The sequence below is a fragment of the Papio anubis genome, chromosome Y (genome assembly GCF_008728515.1).
Source record: "Papio anubis isolate 15944 chromosome Y, Panubis1.0, whole genome shotgun sequence".
NCBI lineage: Eukaryota > Metazoa > Chordata > Mammalia > Primates > Cercopithecidae > Papio > Papio anubis.
Window position 1 is genome coordinate 3,462,302 of NC_044997.1, and position 22,339 is coordinate 3,484,640.

Below are 22,339 nucleotides of genomic sequence, written 5' to 3' on the forward strand. Positions count from 1 at the left end.
TCAAGTTTTACTAGGTTTCTGCTTAACATAGAATTATCTATGTCAGTACATCAGGTCTAAATTGTCATTTAATGGAAATAAGAGGCAAACGTTTTATTATGATCTCTATGCTGTGGTAAACTAGATGTTTGTATAGAAAATTTTGGGAAGTGAGCAAAGTGTTCGGGTTGGATCAACTATTTCATATCAGTCTGTTTATAAGCCATGTTATTAAGGAATTGGTCAACCACCCTTTTCAGTAATTTTCCCTGGCTCATACTTGGCAGATCTTGCTGTGAGTGGGGTTTAAATTTGGCTTACTATATGGAATTATTTTTAGGACATCTTCAATGCACTCTACCCTGTGCTAAAACAAAAAATATGAGGCGTAGCTCTTGACTCTGGACAGTCTGAATTTACATTTGCTACATCCAAAACAAATGCTATTTATTTATTTATTTATTTTTATATAAGGAGTTCATTTTTATTATAAAAAGCATGGAACCGGCAGGAGCAGTGGCTCACACCTGTAATCCCAGCAATTTGGGAAGCCAGGGCAAGTGGATCACTTGAGTCCAGGCATTCAAAACTAGCCTCAACAATATGGTAAGTTCCATCTCTACCAAAAAAAAAAAAAAAAAAATACAAAAATTAAGGGTCTGTAGTAGTGTGTGACTGTAGTCCCTGCTACTCCGGAGGGTGAGGTGGGATGACTACTTGAGCTGGAAGGTAGACATTTCAGTGAGCTGAGATTGCACCACTGTATTCCAACCTAGGCAACGGAGTAAGACCCTGTCTCAAAAAAGAAAAATAAAGGCGTTGAACCAACAGGACATCATTAAAAAAAAAAAAAAGTCATCATTAATTTGCCCATCTGGAGGCCATCACTATCAAAATTATGGATACTTTTGAAATTTTGCTGAAGTTTTCAGCCTCCCCATAGATACTGTCTTCCCCAACCACAGCCCTGTTCCCCTTTCAAGAAAAGTCAGCAGGTATGTGCTCATTGCCTGGAGCAGAAATGGCCTGAAGAGAAAAAAATTCCTTCCTTTCCTTTTTCAAAAGTCTAAAAGCAGCAGGAACTGGTACAGCTAATGACATAAAAAGTATATTTTAGATCAAGACACGGGAAAATGGAGGAGGGGGGAAATTAAAAGGATTTCTTGGTCAAATAGGCACATACACCGTTTTTTAGCTTTTTATGATTTCCCTTTAAGTGTTGTGTGTGTGTGTGGGGGGGGGGGGGGGGGCGTTTAACAAGTTCATCATTTAATGAATTCATTTTCACCACATGGTATTGTACATGGTCATCTGCTGAAACACATTTCTTTTTTAACAGATCTTAGTTTTAAAAAAGTCATAGATACTGTGAGTTCTGTATAAACTGGTGGACAGTAAGTTAGTTCCTTTGTTTTAACTTATAAGCCTCAACTTCACCGCAGAATAAAGAATATAGGCCAAAGAAAGCATAATCGGTCACTCGTATAGAACAGTATTGTTTCTATAATTTGAAGCTTTCTGAATGGACGGGTTCAGGCCTGATGCAACTGTAAAAAGATTACTTAATGAATAGACTATATGGAAATTGTACAAAATGTTATTACTTTTAATCATGAGTAGCGTAAACAGCCCTATATCACTAATTGCTATTCAAAATCAAAAACCTGTTTTTGAATCTCCGAGAAGGCAGCATGTGTACACAACCATACCATCTTGTACTTAGGGGTGTGCCAAAAAGTAATTCAACAGCAACTTTGGCTTTAGGAAAGAGTCACAAATATTTAAAAGAATGTCTTTAATCGTCATTTTAAGTATACGGTAGGGGAAAAGTGTGCTTTAATTAAATATACATCATACCAGTGATGCTGGCAAGGTTGAAAGTTACTCCTAATGTTAATAGCTATAAAAACTAATTTGTACATAACAAGACAGGAAAAAGCAATCCCTTTGAAACAAAATTATCAAATAAAAAATGTTCACAGTGGTTTGTATCAACAGTATGCATTTTATGACAAGAACATGTACAGATTCGGAGCACCCTAGGGCTCTCTTTATGTCCTAAAGAAAATGAGCATTTACATGATTATGGGTTGTACTGAATTTAAAAAGATCAACTGTACACTTACTCCTTAGACAGGATAAACTGTCCTGGGGTGTACAGGTTTAACACCATCATTAAAACTGTTTGCAAAAGGAAGAGAGAATTAAAAAACAAAACATTTTTCTTTTTGGAGTGAAGAGTCTTTCATTCGCTGTTATAACCAGCAAATGCCATTCACTAAATCAAAAACGGAAGGAAGGGCCCCCACAAACACAGATCTATCTGAGCAAGCTGACCAGTACACATTACAGTCTTAAAAATGATGGTTATATACTCTGTTACAAGTCCCAACTAGGCAGTGTCAAAATGACATCTATTTCTTTGCTTGCTTTGTGATCATACCTCTTGGAGGCGTTACAGGTCTCGTGGTATTTGGCTTCTTTTTCTCTGCAGGCTTTAAAATCTGAAAAGAACACATTAGTGTTTCATCCACACTCATCATGGCACCTACACTGTCAAACTCTCCACAATAATTGGGCGCTGAAAACAGAGTGACCAACTACCTCTTTGCAAAAAATTCATATCCATCTTCAACCACCTGATGGGCTTTACATGTAAGATCCAAATCATGCTTATGGAGAAATTTTGCAACCACTTCTGCACCAAATATGAAGGACACTCCTCTGTCATTTTCACCCCAGCCTAAGACATCTTTATTGGGGTCAGACCACAAAAGATCACAAAGAAGACCTTGATCTGGTACATCAGTTGGTCGCATAATTCGCCGAATCTGCTCCATAGATTGAAGATCTGGTGATAAACCTCCATGACAGCAGAATATCTTCTCATCCACGATGGCTGCTATCGGTAAACAGTTAAAACAGTCTGTGAAAGTTTTCCATAGTTTAATGTTGTATCTTCTTTTACATTCATCATGAAATCCATAAATTCTGTTGATGTTGGCACATTCATGGTTCCCTCTGAGAAGAAAAGAATTCTCGGGATATTTGATTTTGTAGGCCAGTAAGAGGCAGATCGTCTCCAATGACTGCTTTCCCCTGTCCACATAGTCCCCAAGAAACAGGTAGTTGCTTTCTGGCGGGAAACCACCTTACTCAAAAAGTCGCAGCAAATCGTAGTATTGCCCATGGATGTCACCACGTATTTTGAGTGGTGCCCCAAGTTCTAGTAGGATAGGCTGACTGAGAAAGATTTCACGAGATTTTAAACACAGTCCTCTGACTTCATTCTCCTGAAGCTGGACGAATTTACCAGGCTTGGACCCTCTCACTTCCAGCAGCGGTTGGATGATGCTGTCGATGTTGAGTTTGTCTAAATCCTCCATCGCCTTCCCACTGCCTACCCTCCCGCAGCGGCGCGGCCGCCGGCTCGCGCCCGGGACTCACACCTCCTTTCCCACGCCACGAGCAGAGGCGGTGGCAGCAGCCGCGGCCGGTCCCCCCCACCCCGCCTCCCGGCTCCCTGCTTCCTCCTCTCCCCACTGGAACCGCGAGAGCTTGAGTGTTGTTTTATACTAACTATTGAATACTTGCAAAAATGATCAGGGAATCAGAGCTTACAATACATTGACCACTGCACCCAACACCTTGGGTGGCAGAATGTTGTCAGCACATCCGCAGCCCCGGTGTGCCGCCTCCTGAATTCTATCCTGCTCACTCTACTGCCCACCATAAATGATCTCCCCAATTTTTATGGTATTATTCTCTGGTTTTTCTTTATAGTTTTACCCTCTGTGAAACTATATAGAGTCAGAATGTTGACCAAGCATACAACTTTATTATCCTCTCCGGCCACCGTTTTCAAACACCTGGAGAGATCATCACACTGAAAAGAATGAAATATCTTCCAGCCATTTTTGGTCATAAAACATTTTCATCTCAGAAACTGGAATAGTCAGTCCCTCTTAATAGTCAAAACTTCCAAACTGACGACATTTGATCTTTTTTCTTCCCTACCTGAATATGTTTGGACAGGTGCCTCAGGTAGCCTGCAGAGGGCAGAGGTTGCCTCCTTTTTCTTGGTGCTTTCCAGGGCTCCTTGGAGATTTTCAGGTGAACCCTTTCACAGGAGATGAGGAAGAGTATCTGTATTCCGCTGGGTGCCTATAGTTCTGTCTTATTCTCAGAAAGTCCAGTACCACCAAGGAATTCCATGCCAGCCTCCTCTAATTTAGGAAATGTGGGGTCCATCTAATTTAGGAAATGTGGATTGGTCCCATTACTGCAGCCCCTCCTGATGCTGCCTCTCTTCTGTACACTAGACACCCTAGCTGAGTGAGAACGTAGTCCACAATCCAATTTAACTTTCCCAGAAATGGGTCAGACACCCCTTCTCCATATCTTCCAACTGCAAGGATCATTTCAAAGCATTGTCAGGATCTCTTTGAAGCTCACCTATTACGCAAGGGACCAGTAATAATAACCTGTTTTCCCCTGATTTTTCCAAAGAAAACTCTTCACCAGCATTAGATTTGATCTATTTGTTATATTCTCAAAGTAAGTGAAAATATTTGCCAGTCTTGAAGCAAGTTTTAGAGTCTCCCAGTACATTGTCAGCATTTCCTATTGAAAACCCACTATATGCAATTTGCCCCTACGCTTACATTTATAGCTGGTTTGGGAACCTCAGCTAATATTTCTAGATTTTTAAGTTCTGCCAATCTGATAAGTACAAAACGATATCTGTATCTCATTTTCTGATGCTTAATGAGATTGAACATCTTTCCATATGACTTTTTTTAACCTCTTTTACAAAGTCTTCAGGTATTTTCACTTTTTTTTTCTTTTTTATATGCATTTGTAAGAGTTTTTAATTTATTCTAGAGACTGAGTCATGGTGAGTTACATGTTGCAAATATATTTTATTTATAACTTGTTTTTTTTTCTCTTTATGACATTTTTTTACAAACTGAAATTTGTTGAATGTAGTCAAGTTTGTGTCTCTTTTCAATTATAGCTTTTGATTATTATTTTGTCAGTTTAAGGAATGCTTTCCTGTCCGTGCAACATGAGGTTGTCTCCTTAATTGTTTTGTGAAGTGTTATAGCTTTGACTTTGGCATTTAAATTTTTCAACCTTCTGGATTTGAATTTTGTGTAGAGTATGAGGTGTAGTTTCAGTTCTCCTTTTTTCTCTGTGTATAAATAGCCACTGTCCTAGTGCCATTTATTTCATATTTTTCCACACATCCAAAAATCTCTTTCTGTTATACATGAAAATTCAAGGGACTTAAGTCTGTTTCTCGGATCTCGACTCTTTTCATTGGTCAGTGTGTCTGTTCCTGCCCCAAATGGCTCTTTATCTTTTAAATTGTCTCATGTATCTGTGCCATTCCTAATTCTACATGGGTTTAACCCCAAAACTTTATATTAATTCTAAATAGAATTAGTTTTTCAGTCTTCTTTTTTTCAGAAGAGTCTTGGTTATTTACGGCTCTTTCTTCTTTCATATACATTTTAGAACCAATTTTTCCTAAAATCTTGTTGGCATTTGACTAAAACTGCATAAAATTATCTAGATTGAGTAATGACTTGTTGAAAATATTGTGCCTTCCTATTCAAGATTATGCTATAACTCTTCATTTATGTTTACTTTATTATCTTTCAGTATTTCTATAATTTTTCAATAAAATGTTTTCAAACCAGTTTTATTCTATTCAGCACTAACTTTTTATATTTTTATGCCTTTCATGAATGCTATCTTCTGAAAATATATATTCTGTTTTTTACCAGTATTGTAGAAAAAAGTATTAATGTTTTCAAAAATCCTCAGTAATTCTAATAATGTTTCTAAATATTCCTTTAGGTTTGAGGGTTTTTTTAGATAAGCAATGAATAAGCAGCCAAAGATAACAGCTTTTTTCTTTGTAATATTTATACACTTTATTGTTTGCTTATTTTTTTGAGCTAGACTTCTCCCCAATATGAAGCTCAATGTTATTATTTAATATTATATTAATTGTAAAAATAAACTAGAGGTTCCTCCTCAAAGAGACTTCCCTCTCCCTCTAATTATGAATTAATCATAACTTCTCTTAGTGGCAAAATTTATTCAAAGACCTGTGCTAACATTCTTAAATATCTACTAACCATAATAAAGAATAATGTACGTTATGTTCTTCGCTTCCACAATTTAGTCTAAATATTTGACCTGTCATGCTTATGCTGGTCCAAATGGGCATTAGAGTATAGCCTGTTCCTTTTCCTTATTTGGAGGTGTTTTTACCTTTCTCAACATTCCACAAGTTAATTCCTCCTTCCTTTGTTGTCCTCTGCCTTTTGCCTCTTTTAAAAAGCTCTAAGTTACTAGCCAATCCAGACAAATACAGAATGTGAGGTCCTGTTCCAACCAGTGGAAACCAGACACGGCAGTAGGGTGAACACTTTGGGTTATAAATGACCCTGTCTCCTTTGTTTGGTTTCCTCCAGTGGCAAAACGGCTGATGCGTGTACCCCTTCTGCAGGAGTAAAAATGGCCTTACAGAGGAAATTAAATTAGTGTTCAGGTACTATTTCTTTATGGCAGTGGGGAACAAGCATTTCTAATGTATTAATCACATAATACAATCCTACTTACTTGTTGTTAAACAGGAAAACTTTTTCCTTTTCACAATTATGTAAGATATTTCAATTAAGTTTCTTAAAGTAGACATTTATCAGGAGAAGGGAGTTACTTTCTATTCCTAATTTGCTCAATTTGTAAAAAAAATTCAGGAATATAATAGTGATTTTATCAAATGCTTTTTCTTCATCTGCTAAAATGATCATTATAGGTTTTTCTGTGATTAATGAGTTGGTGTTTTTAAATATTAATCCAGTTTTGTATTTCTAATTTGTATTTTTGTATGTCCAATCTGTTCACTATGTGATTGAATTGTTATTTAATTATTCTTTATGCATTGATTGTTTTATTCATATTTTATTTAAGATATATGCTCCTATATTTAATAAAAATTTCTTTCCTTGTATGATTTGCTTATGCAAGTCAACTAGTCTCAGAAAATTAACTGGGGTAAGTTTCTTATTTTGTGCTCCTTGGAGGAGTTACATTGGTTTGGCATTATGTGCTGTCTGTGAGAATTAACATATGAAACCAATTGGGTGTAGATTTTTCTTTGGTGGAAAGATTTTTAAACTACTGATTCAGTTTTTGTGGGTTTTTTTTCTTTATTTTTTAGTTTGTCAGTGTCTTCTTGAGTCAGTTATATTTTTCTAGGATTTTGAAGGTTTAAGTTTTCTAGTTTGTTGGTGTAGAGCTGTCAAGGCTCTCATTTTTATCTCTTTAGTACTTACACATTCCAGTAGTGTGTGTTTGTTTCTTTTTCTTCAAACAGACTTGCAAGAGGTTTTTCAGTCTTAGTACATTAGTACTTACAGTAGTAAGAATAAAGTATGAAGTAATTTATGGAGGGTTTAATTCTCTACTTTATGGAGGCTTAAAGACACCCTAGCTTCCTGTGCTGAATATGCAGTATATTGATTTCTATCCTATTTTCACTTCTAATCTCTATATTTAAGGCTTTAAGTTTTCCACTAGGTACTGCCCTATTGGTATCCTCTTGTTTTTTAACTATTGTTTTCATGTATGTTCAGTTTCCATTACAATTTATTTTTTGACCGTGGGTTTTTTAGTTTATTTATTTGTTTATTTATTTATTTTTTACATTCTTAGGTTATTGGAGAACAGATGGTGTTTGGTTACATGTTCTTTAGTGGTGATTTATGAGATTTTGGAGCGCCCATCACCTGAGCGGTGTACACTGCACCCTATTTGTAGTGGAAACCCTTGAGATCTAAAACATGTGTTTTAAAATTTCTGTATGGGGTTTTGCTAGTGATCTCTGCATTCTTGATTTCTAACAATGCATATGGGAAAAATGTGTCTATATACACTAACGTGATGAAATTTATTGAAAACCTGCTTTATGAACTAGTAAGTGGTCAATTTTCGTTACTATTTTATGTACTACATTATATTGGAAGAATGTATTTTTACTTTGCAGGCTGTAATGTCATATGAAGTTGAGATGTTTCTTTTTCTTATATATTCTATTTTTAGGTTTTCGTCATGTAGAGAAATTATTAAATTACTGAGCAATGTCCAAAAATTCAAACTTTTTTTATCATATAGGTTTATAATATGGCTATATAGGTGGTGTTAAGGACATAGTGATGAATGTGACCAACAGTCGCCCTACTCCCATGGACTTACCTCAGTGTTTAGAGAGAGAGAGAGAAGTACTCATGTGGTTGTTTAGTTATTGTTGTATTAAATGTTACAAAGCACAGTGTATGAAGAGGGAGGTTGCCTAAGATCAAGTACTATGGCAATTGCATTGTGGTTATCACTTAGTGTACCCAGAAGTGTGAATACAGTAATAGGGAAAGGTCACCCAGGTATATGGATCACAAAAAAAAGTTCAAATACAGAGCCTGTCCCTCCAGCATGCTTAGTCTTTGATCCTCATTCCCCACACTATCCCAGCCTCTTTTGCCTCCTCTCCCTTTCCTCCACTTATTCATGTGTTTGGTTTTTGGTTCTTTGTCATAGTAGTCATCTTTCTCTGAAAACATCTTCTTCGGCATTCAGGACACAACTCCTCAACTCTGTAGGTGAAATGTTCATCATACCGAATCATTTCATTTTTCCAACTCCCAAGTGACATAATCAAATTTTATTAATTATTAATTTGCATAAATATCAAAGAATCCTTTTTAGTAATTAGCATGTGCTCTTGATTATTCTAATGAAAACCATCACCCAAAGTGAAGTCCAGACTGGGTCCAGACTGAGGTTTTCTTATGAATTATTTTGTTATCTAGCACTTTCCTCCCCATCAGTTCTCTATTTTATGACATGACATTGCTCACAGTTAGGAAGGAATTTCTCACCTAAAAGAAATTCTATTTTTTTTTTTTTTTTGTATGGCAAAAATTTTACTCTTTTCTGCTCAGTAAACCATCTTTTCCAGGAATCCGCCGTTTGTCATTTCTCTTCTGTTATGCCATGTTCGTGCTCTGTATCTTACCATGTCAGAAAGTTGCCATGATCATTCCCACATTCTTCCTGTGCAACCTCACTTCATCTTTCCAAGCAAAGTTTTGCGTTAAGGGTTTTACCAGCAACTCTGAAAAACATTATCAAAGATGTTCTCACTCCCTTAGTTCTTCCTCTTCACATTGTTCAAATTTTATTTAGCATGCCAGTGTTTCTTCATAGATTGTACTTCAGTAGATTGTACTTTAGTACTTCTATGGTTCTTCACCTCATCAAAGACAAACTATTTTTATTTTATTTATTTTATTTTAATTTTGGAATGGAATCTTGATTTATCACCCAGGCTGGTATGCAAAATTAAAATAAAAGTAAAACATCTGGCCTCAATTGGTACTCCCACCCGAACCTCCCAAAACACTGAATTTGTTGGCATGGGCCACTGTGTCTGGCCTAATTTTTTCCGTTTCTTCATTCTTTTCCATTTCTTTGGTCTGGAAATGGAGGGCTCTGTAACAATTTTCTTTTTTTTAATTTTTTATTACTATTTTATTTTAAGTGATTCTCTTTATCAAATAAATGGGGGAAATAATAGCCATTAGCAGTTTAAGTGGTTTTGTTTTGTTTTATGAGACAAGTCACTCTGTCACTCATGCTGGAGTGCAGTGTTATAGTCATAGATCACAATAACCTCGAACTCCTGAACTCCTCTACCTCCTGAACTCAACCGTTCCTTCTGCCTCAGCCTTTCAAGTAGCTGGAACTACAGGCATGTGCCACTGTGCCCAGCTAATTTTTAATTTTTTTATGCAGAAAGTGTCTTATTCTGTTGTCCAGGTTGGTTTTGAACTCCTGGGCACAAGGGATCATCTTGCCTTAATCTCTTGAAGTGCGGATTACAGACCTGAGCCAATATACTCAATATGTTTTTAAAATTTTTTTTAATACATCAAATAAATGGGGAAGATGGCCTTAGCAAGTTATGTAAGTGATTGGGTTTTATTTTATTTTTGTTTTTGAGGCAAGATCTTATATTTTACGCTTGAGTTCAGTGGTGTGATCGAGGCTCACATTAGCCTTGACCTCCTGGACTCAAGTGATTCTCCTGCCTCAGCCTCCCAAGTAGCTTGAGCTACAGGCATGTGCCACCATGTGCAGCTAATATTTAAATGTCTTATAGCAACAGGGTTTCATTCTGTTGCCCAGTTTGGTTTTGAACTCCTGGGCTCAGGCAATCCTCTTGTCTCAGCCTCCCAAAATTCTGGATTACAGAATGAGTCACTGTCCTGAATAATTTTTTTTTTTTTAATTTTTAGAGAAACATTAAATAAATGGAGAAAATAATGGCCCTTAAATAAATGGAGAAAATAATGGCCCTTAGCACGTTATCTAAGCACTTTACATTGGTGATCACAAACAAGGCATTTACTTCCAGAGTGGGCAAGAAAAAAATCTTAGAAGCAGACTCAAGTGCAAGTGATTGACATACAAATACATGTTTGTATTTTAGTGGTCCACTGGAGAGTAATAGTAAGAATGCACACAGCCTTATCTTTGCAGGCATTATAAAACCATGTCAAAAAGTTGAGGCAATTCCAGAAACCCAAACCTCACCAACAGCCTAATCTGGGAAGTATAAGCACACCCCCATGGGAATGAAACAAGTGAAAGAAGCAACTGTCAGCACCCTTGTGCCCCATGCATAGAGGCAAAACACCTGCCAACAGACACTTTCCATCTGGAGTCACCCAAAACCAGGACTCATTAACAACAAAAAAATATATTCTAACACTCTTTATATGCAGTGTCCACTAGCCTGGCACCGCCTCACACACCCTCTCTCCTACCTGCCGGCTCTCCCTCTTCTGGAGGGTACCAGTTCCCAGTTTTCTGACTTCATGCTTTCAACAGAGGAAACTCTCTCTGCAGTTCCTTGCCCATGCAGCATTGGCATTTCCAGCGAGATGTATTCCCCCTCTGCCTACGCTGTCCCCACTTTATGAGGCAAGATCCAGTTGCTACCACTACTCTCTGCAGCCTGGACAGTTCTTCTCTCATTCTGCTGGAGTCATTGGAGGCAGTTCGAAGACGAAAGGCAAAGAAAAGTCCATTGAAAAACAGTACTTTTTGGACAGGAGAAGTGAATGAGGAACTGGAACTTAATTTCTGTGGATTGCTCTTTTCTTGAAACTTTCTATTCTTTGGGAAATTTGATTCAAATAAGTGATTTTTTTACATTAGAGGCCACCTTGGGAATCCTAAGAAAAGACTTAGCCCTTGATTTTGATGTACCACTAGACCTTTGGGATAGAGGGGCAAGTAGACAAATGTGTTCAGTGAAGGGATTTTACATAACAAACAACAGTACACACAGACTGCCCAGAGCCCAGCATCTGAGGCATTTTGGTTTGGGTGGGGCTCTTGAAGAAGCAGCTGCTCAAGGTGACCCCTGGAAAGGGATCAGAATTTAGATTCCTGCCTCAGCATTTCTCAGAAAGTTGGGAGATATCAGCGTGTGTGTGCGTGTGTGTGTGTGTGTGTACCTGCATATGTGAACATAATGTGTGTGAATGTAGGGTGTGGAAGGAGAACTCCTGTTGGTTTGGAGTTAGCAAATTATAAGGTGCAAGGTTGGGAGGGAAGGAAGTGATGCCAAAGAAGTGAGAAGGGACTTAGAACCAAAGTCCTTCCATCACCTTCCCTGAGTCCTGGAGGAAATGGGGAGGCTTTTCTACTAGTTCCAAACACAACTACCAGTAATGGTGAGCAGCTTCTCTTTGTCAGTGCTCTCCCTTATGTCAATTGGCTGAACAATCTCTATTCAACCTATGACTTTTATTTTCTTATGTATTTTATTAACTCATACACAATTACTCATTTGGTTTGTTGAAGCAATAAGACATCATTTGCCAAAATAATGCCTGTCAGAGTGGTTGACCATAAAAATCCTGCATCACATTCATCTAAAAGGCACTTCCCATGAAGGCAACCAATTTTGGCCACTGTCATGCAACTTGGAGTATTTCAGGACAGCCAGCTTAACCTTTCTCTTGAAAGTTTTAGTCAGACATAGTATGTCCATTTTTCAGTTACTTGATAGCAAAGATCAGTCTTTGCTGGTCAGGAGGAATTTCTTCTTTATCCTGGGTCTTGGTCTCTACATTTTCTATTGTACCCAAAAGTTCAATGTTGAAAATGATGGTCTTCTCCATTTTTACAAAAATCTGCATTTTTAAAAATCTAACAAATATTTATTACACTCCCACACTGAGGCAGGCACTGTAATATTTGCTAGGAATATACGGAACATTAAAACTAGATGGGTCCCTATGTTAGTGATTAATTCAATAATTTCACAAATAAATGTGAATTTGCAACTCTTCAAAGTGCAGTGAAGGATACAGATACATGTATATGTATGCACTTATGCATAGAAATATATATGCATGTATATTGATAAGGGGATTTGACCCAGTCTTTGCGGGAGAGATGGTTCATTCGAAGAAAGCGACATCCCAGTTGATGTTTTGAAAGTGTTGGCTGGGCATAGTGGCTCACGCCTGTAATCCCAGCACTTTGGGAGGCCAAGGCGGGCAGATAACAAGGTCAGGAGATCGAGATCATCCTGGCTAACACGGTGAAACCCTGTCTCTACTAAAAATACAAAAAATTAGCTGGGCATGGTGGTGGGCTCCCATAGTCCCAGTTACTCAGGAGGCTGAGGCAGGAAAATGGCATGAACCTGGGAAGCACAGCTTTCAGTGAGCCAAGATGGCATCACTCATTCCAGCCTCGAGGACAGTGCGAGACTCCGTCTCAAAAAAAAAAAAAAAAAAGGAAGTGTTAACTAGGGAATGCTTGGTATGCATGTGGCAGGCCTGTTCTCCCTAATGGCTGAACTGGCAGGCCTCTTTCACGACTGTTTCAACACTGACTGAGTGGTAAAGTTAAATATTGAAAGCTGGAAGAGCCAACGCCCTTATACAAAGGCTAACAGGTAAGAAATCTACCAAGAATTTTGCCCATTCGTTTCTTGGACTTTGAAGCATGACAAGATAATGAAGGTATTCTTTACAGGACCCATTTAAGATTTAAAAAGTTGTATTGGGGGTCTGAAGAAACTCCTCAGACCTCCACAAACAAGTTTTATTGAGTTCTGAAGAAACTTCCCAGGCCTCCACAAAGAAGCTTATTGGTAGGACTAAAGGAAATCCCCAAATGTCCATGATTTAGCAGGAGACAAGAAAAGGGTAATCACCCTAGTCCCTGGACCCATTTAGATTAGATTAAGTAAATTTAAGTAAATTTATTATGGCTTCAATTGAAGGTCTTCAAAACTACGACCTTAGTTATAGATTAAACGAAGTTAATCACTTATATGTTTAGATGAATGCACACTTACATATAGACATGTAGCTTAGAAGGCATATAAGCTCTGGAAAATTTGTCATTTTGAGTTGGTCTGGTGGTAATTTCCAGGACTTCTCCCCATACCTGGTTAGAGAAATAAAAACTCTCTTTTCTCCCAGTTCATCTCCATCTCATTATTGGGCCACAAAAATAAGCAGCCTGACCATTGGTTTGGTCTGGGAGCATGCGTGTTTAGGGGCTGGGGATATAGGAGAGAGCCTGGCTTCTTAGAGCACCTTCAGAAAAGCCAGCCAGCTGAAGGAAGAGTGGGAGCACCAAAAGAGATGAAACTGGAGGAGACTGACCTTGCTGGGTTTTGAGAAATCATATACACAGTTTTGTCTTTGAAAATCTGCCTTTTCATGATAGTTCCACTGCAGATGGGCGATGTGAAAGGAATAACACTATGCAGACCCACGAGGTTGCCCTAGGACTTTTTCCCCCTTCTTCCTGCATTGTATCCTTACTTTTCAATAAAAATGCCACTGAGAATCAGTGTAGAATTGACTTTGAAATCAGAATGTTGGTGTTTTCAATGGCATGACTTTGGGAAAATAATATCTGCGAACCTCAGTTTTCTCAAAATTAGAATGGAGATTGTAATAACTATCTTATAAGATTAAATGAAATCACGTATGACCAGATTTAACAAGTAGTCACCAGATGGAAGCTTATTGCTATTCCCAAGTGATTGGTGATTAACTGATGTTCTAGACCAGCAATCAGCAAACATTTTCTGTAAAAGGCCAGGTAGTAAATATATTCCACTGTTCGAACCATATGGTATCTGTCTTAATAGCTCAGTTCTGCAGCTGAAGCAGGAAAACTGTCATGGACAAATGTTATGAATGGGCCGGACTCTGTTTTAATAAAACTGTATTTATAAACATGAGCAGTGAGCCACATTGGGCCCATGAGCATAGTTTGCCAACCCGTTTAGAATATCTTCTGTGGGTCAGGTTATCCAGTGATGCTATTAAGCAGTCTGTCTTACTTGCTGTCATATATAATAATCCAGTGGTCCTGCAAGGTAGGTATTACTGCCTCTCCTTTACAACTAAAGCTCAGTGATGTTAAGAAATTCATTTCCATCCACACAGTCAGCAGTTACTGCAACATGAAGCCCGGAGTCTCTAATTTCCCTGAGCCTAAACTGGCTTTCCTATTGTGTGTCCCTCTTAACTTGGTATTTAATGCTCCTTGGTTATACTGATGTTCTTGGAGGAACATAGATGCCCGTTATTCTTATAGCACAGACACTTCTAACTGAAGCTTTCCTCAGGCCACCTCTAAGACTGCTGAATTTTGCATTTTTCTTTCCAAGCTTTTTTAGTGCATGCTCCCTGGCGTCGCTCTCTGCTGCTGTGTGTCCACATCCATCACATCCCATCTGTGTGAAGCTCACACATATAATTCCTCTTAGCTGGTAATTTGTAGTTTTTCAAGTTTCCCACATCAAATGTGACTTCCCTGGAGCAGGCTTCTCAGTCTTTAATTTTATTTTGGCTTAATGGTGAATGAAACAGGGTCTTGGCAGCTGGAGGGAGGGTCATGTGCAAAGTTTTTTTTATTTTCACGAAGCAGCTGAGATTCGCAATGAAGTTCTGCTTTGGAGACATATGGATGCAGAAGAAAACACAATATGAACTCTATTTTTTTTCTGACACCTCTAAAACTATATTTCATACTTGCATATTTTAATCACCTTCTCTAAGTGATGGTCTGAGTGGATGCCTGGGGCTGGTGGCCCTCCAGAATGTGAATTTCGCTGGACCCTCAAGAGAGAGCAGACATTAAATGCCAAGCAAAACACAGTGACAGAAATAGTAAAAAAAAAAACAAAAAACAAAAAAAAACACAGAGTTTCATGTCATACCTAAGCCCTGGGCAACTTCCTGAGTTTTCTATCTTGGGTGAAGTTAAGCCTTTAGAATGCTTTCAAGGGTGTTCCTTCTTCGGGGTACGATTTCTATTAAAATACAGGGCCGCCTCTTTCAGACTTCTGTGGCTGGAGGGGGCGATTGTCATCTGCTGTAGTTTTTCACTGTATTGAAAGCATAACTGGGAAGAGCCTGAGCTGAGCCCCTGGACTCTGTGGGGTTGGAGGTGGTGCACTCCACATGCAGTTCTTAGTGAATGTGAAAGGTCCTGCTAAGGTTGATTTGTAGGGCTGTTAGAGAAAAGGGGTCCAAATCTAGACCCTAAAAGAGGGTTCTTGGATCTCAAGCAAGAAAGAATTCAGGACAAATACACAGCATAAGTTGAAAGTGAGTTTATTACAAAAGTAGAGGAATAAAAGAATGGCTACTCTCATCATACACAGATCAGCCCTGGGGGCTGTGTTTGTGAGAGGTGAAGCCAACTGGACTTCCTGGGTCAAGTGGGGACTTGGAGAATGTTTCTGTCTAGCTAGAGAATTGTAAATGTGCCAATCAGCCTCTGTTTCTAGCTAAAGGATTGTAAATACAATCAGAACTCTGGAAATGCACCAATCACCACTCTGTGTCTAGCTAAAGGATTGTAAATGCACCAATCAGCACTCCATAAAAATGCACCAATCAGCCCTCTGTGTCTAGGTAAAGGGTTGTAAATGCAACAATCAGCACTCTGTAAAATGGACCAATCAGTGCTCTCTAAAATGGACCAATCAGCAGTATGTGAGCCAGGACAAATAAGGGGATAAAATCTGCCACCCCAGCTAGCAATGGCAACCTGCTTGAATCCCCTTGCACACTGTGGAAGCTTTGTTCTTTTGCTCTTCACAATAAATCTTGCTGTTGTTTATCTTTGTGTCTGTGCCACCTTTACAAGTTGTAACACTCACTGCGAAGGTCTGCAGCTTCGTTCTTGATGTCAGCAAGACCAAGAACACATTGGAAGGAAGTAATTCTGGACACATCTTCATGACCACGAAGGGACTACTGCCAAGCAGTGAGTACCATCAGACCCTTTTCACTTGCTATTCTGTCCTATTTTTCCTTAGAGTTTGGGGGCTAAATATCGGGCACCTGTCAACCAGTTAAAAGTGACTAGCATAGCTGCTGGACTAAAGACCTGGGTGTCATGCTTTCTGGGAAAGGGCTCTTTAACGACCTCCGACCCACTGGATTTGGGAATGTTGGTTTGCCTAGAACCAGCTTCTGCTTTTCCCGTACTTTCGGGATGAGCTGAGGGTCGACAGAGGAAAGCCATTCAGCTTTGGGGTCCAAAAAATGTTGATTGACTCTGCAGCCATGAGCAGAATTCTCAAAGTCACATTGCCCAACTCAGACTCGCCCATCTGTCCTATTTATCCTGACCCTTGCCTCCTGGGTCCTAATGAAGTGTTAGACAAACTTCCTCTTGCCTGTCTTCTCTGAGGGTAGTCTTGTTTCTAAAAACCACTTCTTGTCTCTCGCGCTTTTCTAGTTTCTCCTCTAATAGTGATTTCTAGTATAAACTTCAGGACTCTGGTCCCTTCTTTAGGCATCTGGGCTCACCAATCAGAAAGACATAATTTTGGCCCAAAGCCCCATTGATGGGGGCCTATCTGGAATTTTAAGATCCCTCAACAGACTAGCAGACCTTCAGAAGCTATTCCTGAAGTTAGGATATAGAGAGCCTCAGAAATGATATCCTTCCTATTCATATGATAAGTGACGGCAAAAGACATTCTTCCAATGCTGCAGATCCCTTCCCCCACTCAGGGTGTGGCCCTCCACTTCATTTTTGGGGAGTAACATCTGTACTGGACAGGGGTAAGTTCCCAGTACTAACAGTACAACACTTAGGACTCTAACAGGTTTTCAAGAATGCGTTGGTGAGGGCCGCTATATCCGACCTTCCTCAGTCCTCTTTGTGGTCTAAGAGGAAAATTAGGATTTCAGCTGCTGTGAGCACAACTATTCCAATCAGCAGGGTCCAGGGACCACCATTATGGGTTCTTGGGCAAGAGGGGTTTCTGCTGCTGAGTTGGTGAGTGCAACATTCTGATCAGTAGGGTACAGCAACAGCAACCATTGTGGGTTATTGGGCAAGAGGGGTAAACAAATCAAAACCATGGGTGTTTTCCCCCCCCCCCCCCCCCAACCAATGGGAAACAGGCATCAATAGGCTCACTCTCAAAATACATCCTCAGCCATTGGGACCAATTTGACCCACAAACCCTGAAGAAGAAGTGGCTCATTTTTTTTTTCTGCACTATGGCCTGGCCCCAATATTCTCTCTGATGAGGAAAAGTGGCCACCTGAGGGAAGTATAAATTACAATACTATCCTGTACCTTGATCTTTTCTGTAAGAGGGCAGGCAAACGGAGTGAAATACCTTATGTACAGGTTTTTTTTCTCATTAAGGGAGAATCTACAACTCTTCAGAGCTTGCAGTTTACATTCCACAAGAGGGCTTCTCAGCTTACCCCCATATCCTAGCCTCCCTATAGCTCCCCTTGCTATTAACGATAAGCCTCCTCTAATCTCCCCTGCCCAGAAGGAAACATGCAAAGAATTCTCCAAGGGACCACAAAACCACAAAAACCCCCGGGCTATCAGTTATGTTCCCTTCAAGCTGTAGTGGGAGAGGAATTTGACCCAACCCATCCCCTTTTCCCTTTCTGATTCAAACAGATCAAGGCAGACCTGGGGAAGTTTTCAGATGATGCTGATAGGTATATAGATGTCCTAATGGGTCTAGAGCAAACCTTCAATCTCACTTGGAGAGATATCATGCTATTATTAGATCAAACCCTGTCCTTTAATGAGAAGAATGTGGCTTTAGCTGCAGCCTGACAATTTGGATACACCTGGTATCTTAGTTAACTATGTGATATAATGACAGCTGAAGAAAGGGACAAATTCCTTACTGGTCAGCAACCTGTTCCCAGTATGGATCCCCGCTGAGACCTTGACTCAGATATGGGGGACTAGACTCATAAACATCTGTTGACCTGTCTTCTAAAAGGACTAAGAAGAATTAGGAAAAGCCCATGAATTATTCAATGATGTCCACCATAACTCAGGGAAAGGAAGAAAGTCCTCTGCCCTCCTTGAGCAGCTAAGGGAGGCCTTAAGAAAGTATACTCCCCTGTCACTCAACTCACTTGAGGGTCAGTTCATCCTGCAAGATAAGTTTATTACCCAATCAGCCACAGATATCAGGAGAAACCTTCAAAAGCGAGCCCTGGGCCCTGAACAAAATCTAGAGACATTGTTAAACTTAGAAATTTTAGTTTTCTGTGATAGCGACCAAGAGGAACAGGGTGAAAAGTAAAAGTGAGAACAGAGAAAGGCTTCAGCCTTAGTCATGGCCCTCAGACAAACAAACTTTGGTGATTCAGAGAGGACAGAAAATGGAGCAGGCCAGTAACCCGGTAGGGGTTGTTACCAGTGTGGTTTGCAAGGACACCTTCAAAAAGATTGTCCAATGAGAAAAAGCTGCCCCCTCACCCATGTCCACTATGCTGAGGCAATCACTGGAAGTTGCAGTACCCCAGAGGACAAAGGTTATATGGGCCAGAAACCGCTAATCAGATGATGCACCAATAGGGACTTCCTATATGTACACTGGCACAGCTTTCTCAGTGTTAATCTCCTATCCTGGACAGCTGTTCTCAAGGTTCATTGCCATCCAAGGAATCCTGGGATGGCCTGTAACCAGATAATTCTCCCACCTCCTCAGTTGTAATTGGGAGACTTTGCTCTTTTCACATGCCTTTCTTGTTATGCCTGAAAGAAAGGCATATTATTAGGGAGTGAAATGTTAGTCAAAACTGGAGCCATTATCTACATAAATATGGGGAACGAGGTACTCATTTTTAGTCCCTTGCTTGACGAGGGAATCAGCCCTGAAGTCTGGGCTTAGGAAGGACAATTCAGAAGGACAAAAAATGCCTGCCCAGTCCAAATCAGGGTAAAAGACCCCACCACTTTTCCTTATCAAAGGCAATATCCCTTAAGGCCTGAAGCTTGCAAAGGATTGCAGGATATTGTTAGATACCTAAAAGCTCAAGGCTTAGTAAGAAAATGCAGCAGTCCCTGCACCACCCCGATTCTAGGAGTACAAAAACCAAATGGTCAGTGGAGACCAGTGCAAGGTCTTAAACTCATCAGTGAGGCAGTAATTCCTCTATATCCAGTTTTATCCAACCCCTGTACCCTGCTCTCTCAAATACCAGAGGAAGAAGAATGGTTCATGTTTCTGGACTTCAAGGATGCCTTCTTCTTTATTCCCCTGCACTCTGACTCCCAGTTTCTCTTTGCTTTTGAGGATTCCACAGACCACACATCCCAACTTACGTGGAAAGTCTTGCCCCAAGGATTTAGGAATAGTCCTCATCTGTTTGGTCAGGCACTGGCCCAAGATCTAGGCCAGTTCTCAAGTCCAGGCACTCTGATCCTTCAGTATGTGGATGATTTACTTTTGGCTACCAGTTTGGAAGCCTCATGCCAGCAGACTACTCTAGATCTCTTGAACTTTCTAGCTAATCAAGGGTACAGGTCATCTAAATCAAAGGCCAGCTCTGCCTACAACAAGTCAAATATCTAGGCCCAATCTTAGCCAGAGAATCATGGGCACTCAGCAAGGAATGAATACAGCCTATACTGGCTTATCCTTACCCTAAACATTAAAACAGTTGAGGGGGTTCTTTGGAATCACCGGCTTTTGCCAACTATGGATCCCTGGATATAGCAAGATAGCCAGGCCCCTCTATAATAAAAGAGACCCAGAGGGCAAACACTCATCTAGTAGAATGGCAACCAGAGGCAGAAAGAGCCTTCAAAACCATAAAGCAGACCCTAGTACAAGCCCTAGCCTTAAGACTTCCCACAGGATAAAACTTCTCTCTATACATCACCAATAGAGCAGGAATAGTTCTTGGAGTCCTTACTCAGTCTTGAGGAACAACCCCACAAACAGTGGCACACTTAAGTAAGGAAATTTATAGAGCAACAAAAGGCTGGCGTTACTCTTTATGGGTGGTTGCAGCATTGGCCATCTTAGTGTCAGGCTATCAAAATAATACAAGGAAGAAATCTCACTGTCTGGACTACTCATGATGTAAATGGCATACTATGTGCCAAAGGAAGTTTATGACTATCAGACAACCACCAGCTCAGATACCGGGTGATACTCCTTGACGGACCAGTGCTTCAAATACACATGTGTGCAGCCTTCAGCCCTGCCACTTTTCTCCCAGAGGATGGAGAACCAGTCAAGCATGACTGCCACCAAATTATAGTCCAGACTTATGCTGCCTGAGAGGATTTCTTAGAAGTCCCTTTAGCTAATCCTGACCTTAACCTATATACTGATGGAAGTTCATTTGTGGAGAATGGGATACAAAAGTTAGGTTATGCCATAGTTAGTGATGTAACTGTACTTGAAAGTAAGTCGCTTCCCCCAGGGACCAGAGCCCAGTGAGCTGAACTAGTGGTACTTAACTGAACCTTAGAACTGGGAAAGGGAAAAAGACTAAACATCTATACAGATAGCAAGTATGCTTATCTAATCCTACATGTCCATGCTGCAATATGGAAAGAAAAGCAGTTTCTAACTTCTAGGGGGACTCCCATTAAATACCACAAGGAAATCATGGAGTTATTGCACTCAGTGCAAAAACCCAAAGAGGTGGCAGTCTTACACTTCCAAAGCCATCAAAAAGGGGAAGAAGAGGCAGGGGAAGACCAGCAGAGAGAGAGAGAGAGTGAAAAGACAGAAAGTCGAAGAGAGAGAGGAAGAGACAGACAAAGAGGGAGTATGAGAGAGAGAGAGAGAGAGAGAGAGAGACAAAGTCAAAGAGAGAAGGAAGTGAGAATGAGAGAGAGATAAAAGTAGTAAAGAAAGAACAGTGTACTCTATTTCTTTAAAAGTCAGCGTAAAATTAAAACCTAAAATTGATAACTAAAGGTCTTCTCCGTAACTCTTTAACACTTTACTTGTATCTGGTGGATGGAGGCTAGAAATGTTGTTGAACATCCTACAATGCATAGGATGCTCCTCTCCCCACGAACTGAACAAAATGATCTTTCTCCAAATGGCAGTGTACTACCAAGGTTGAAAAATCTGTTTTCAAATAAAGGAAGAAAGTGAGGAAGGAGAGACAGAGAGAGGGGGGGAGAGAGAGAACACTGACAGGCATTTCCTTCCTTTAAAGTAATTTTTTTTTTTTTCAGGAAATTAAACCACTTTCTGCTTTTAATCTCTGGCCTAAAAGGGACTCTACATTTTATTTTAGGTGAGGGAGTCAACAACGGAGGGCACAAGGGCATATCGAATGACCAATTATTTTAAAGTTGCTGCATGGAGCCTAATACAGCAGTTGACCCAAAATGAAAAGATAAGCTTTCCTACCAGCTGAGCATTTCCCTGGAGTTGGAACAGTCTGTGTCTCATAACACTTAACAAATGGCTGCATGGCTGCCAAGATGACATAAGATCAGATCAGATATAAATCCCATCCTAGATATGATTGGGCCTAGGAAACTCTAACAAGCTTTCTCTCTCTCTCTCTCTCTCTCTTTTTTTTTTTTTTTTTATTGTTTGTTTGTTTGTTTGAGAGGTTGTCTCCCTCTGTTGCCCAGGCTGGAGTGCAGTAGATCGACCTCTGCTCACTGCAACCTCCATCTCCCAGGTTCAACTGATTCTACTGCCTCAGCCTCCTGAGTAACTGGAATTACAGGTTACAGGCACACACCACCATGCCCAGCTTTTTTTTTTTTTTTTTTTTTGGAATTTTTAGTACAGACAAGATTTAGCATTTTGGTCAGGCTGGTCTCAAACTCCTGACCTCGTGATCCACCTGCCTCGGCCTCCCAAAGTGTTGGGATTACAGACATGAGCCACCGTGTCCAGCCAACAACATTTAACATAATTGTAAAAACACTGAAGTAGAAGTCTCCTATACCGGAAAGCCTGACAAAA

General features: G+C 40.0%; 1 pseudogene; it reads right to left on the reverse strand.

Annotated features, from left to right (window-relative positions):
- Nucleotides 1-1,455: 1,455 nt before the first annotated feature.
- LOC116272362 lies at nt 1,456-3,406 on the reverse strand (annotated as a pseudogene).
- Nucleotides 3,407-22,339: the final 18,933 nt, after the last annotated feature.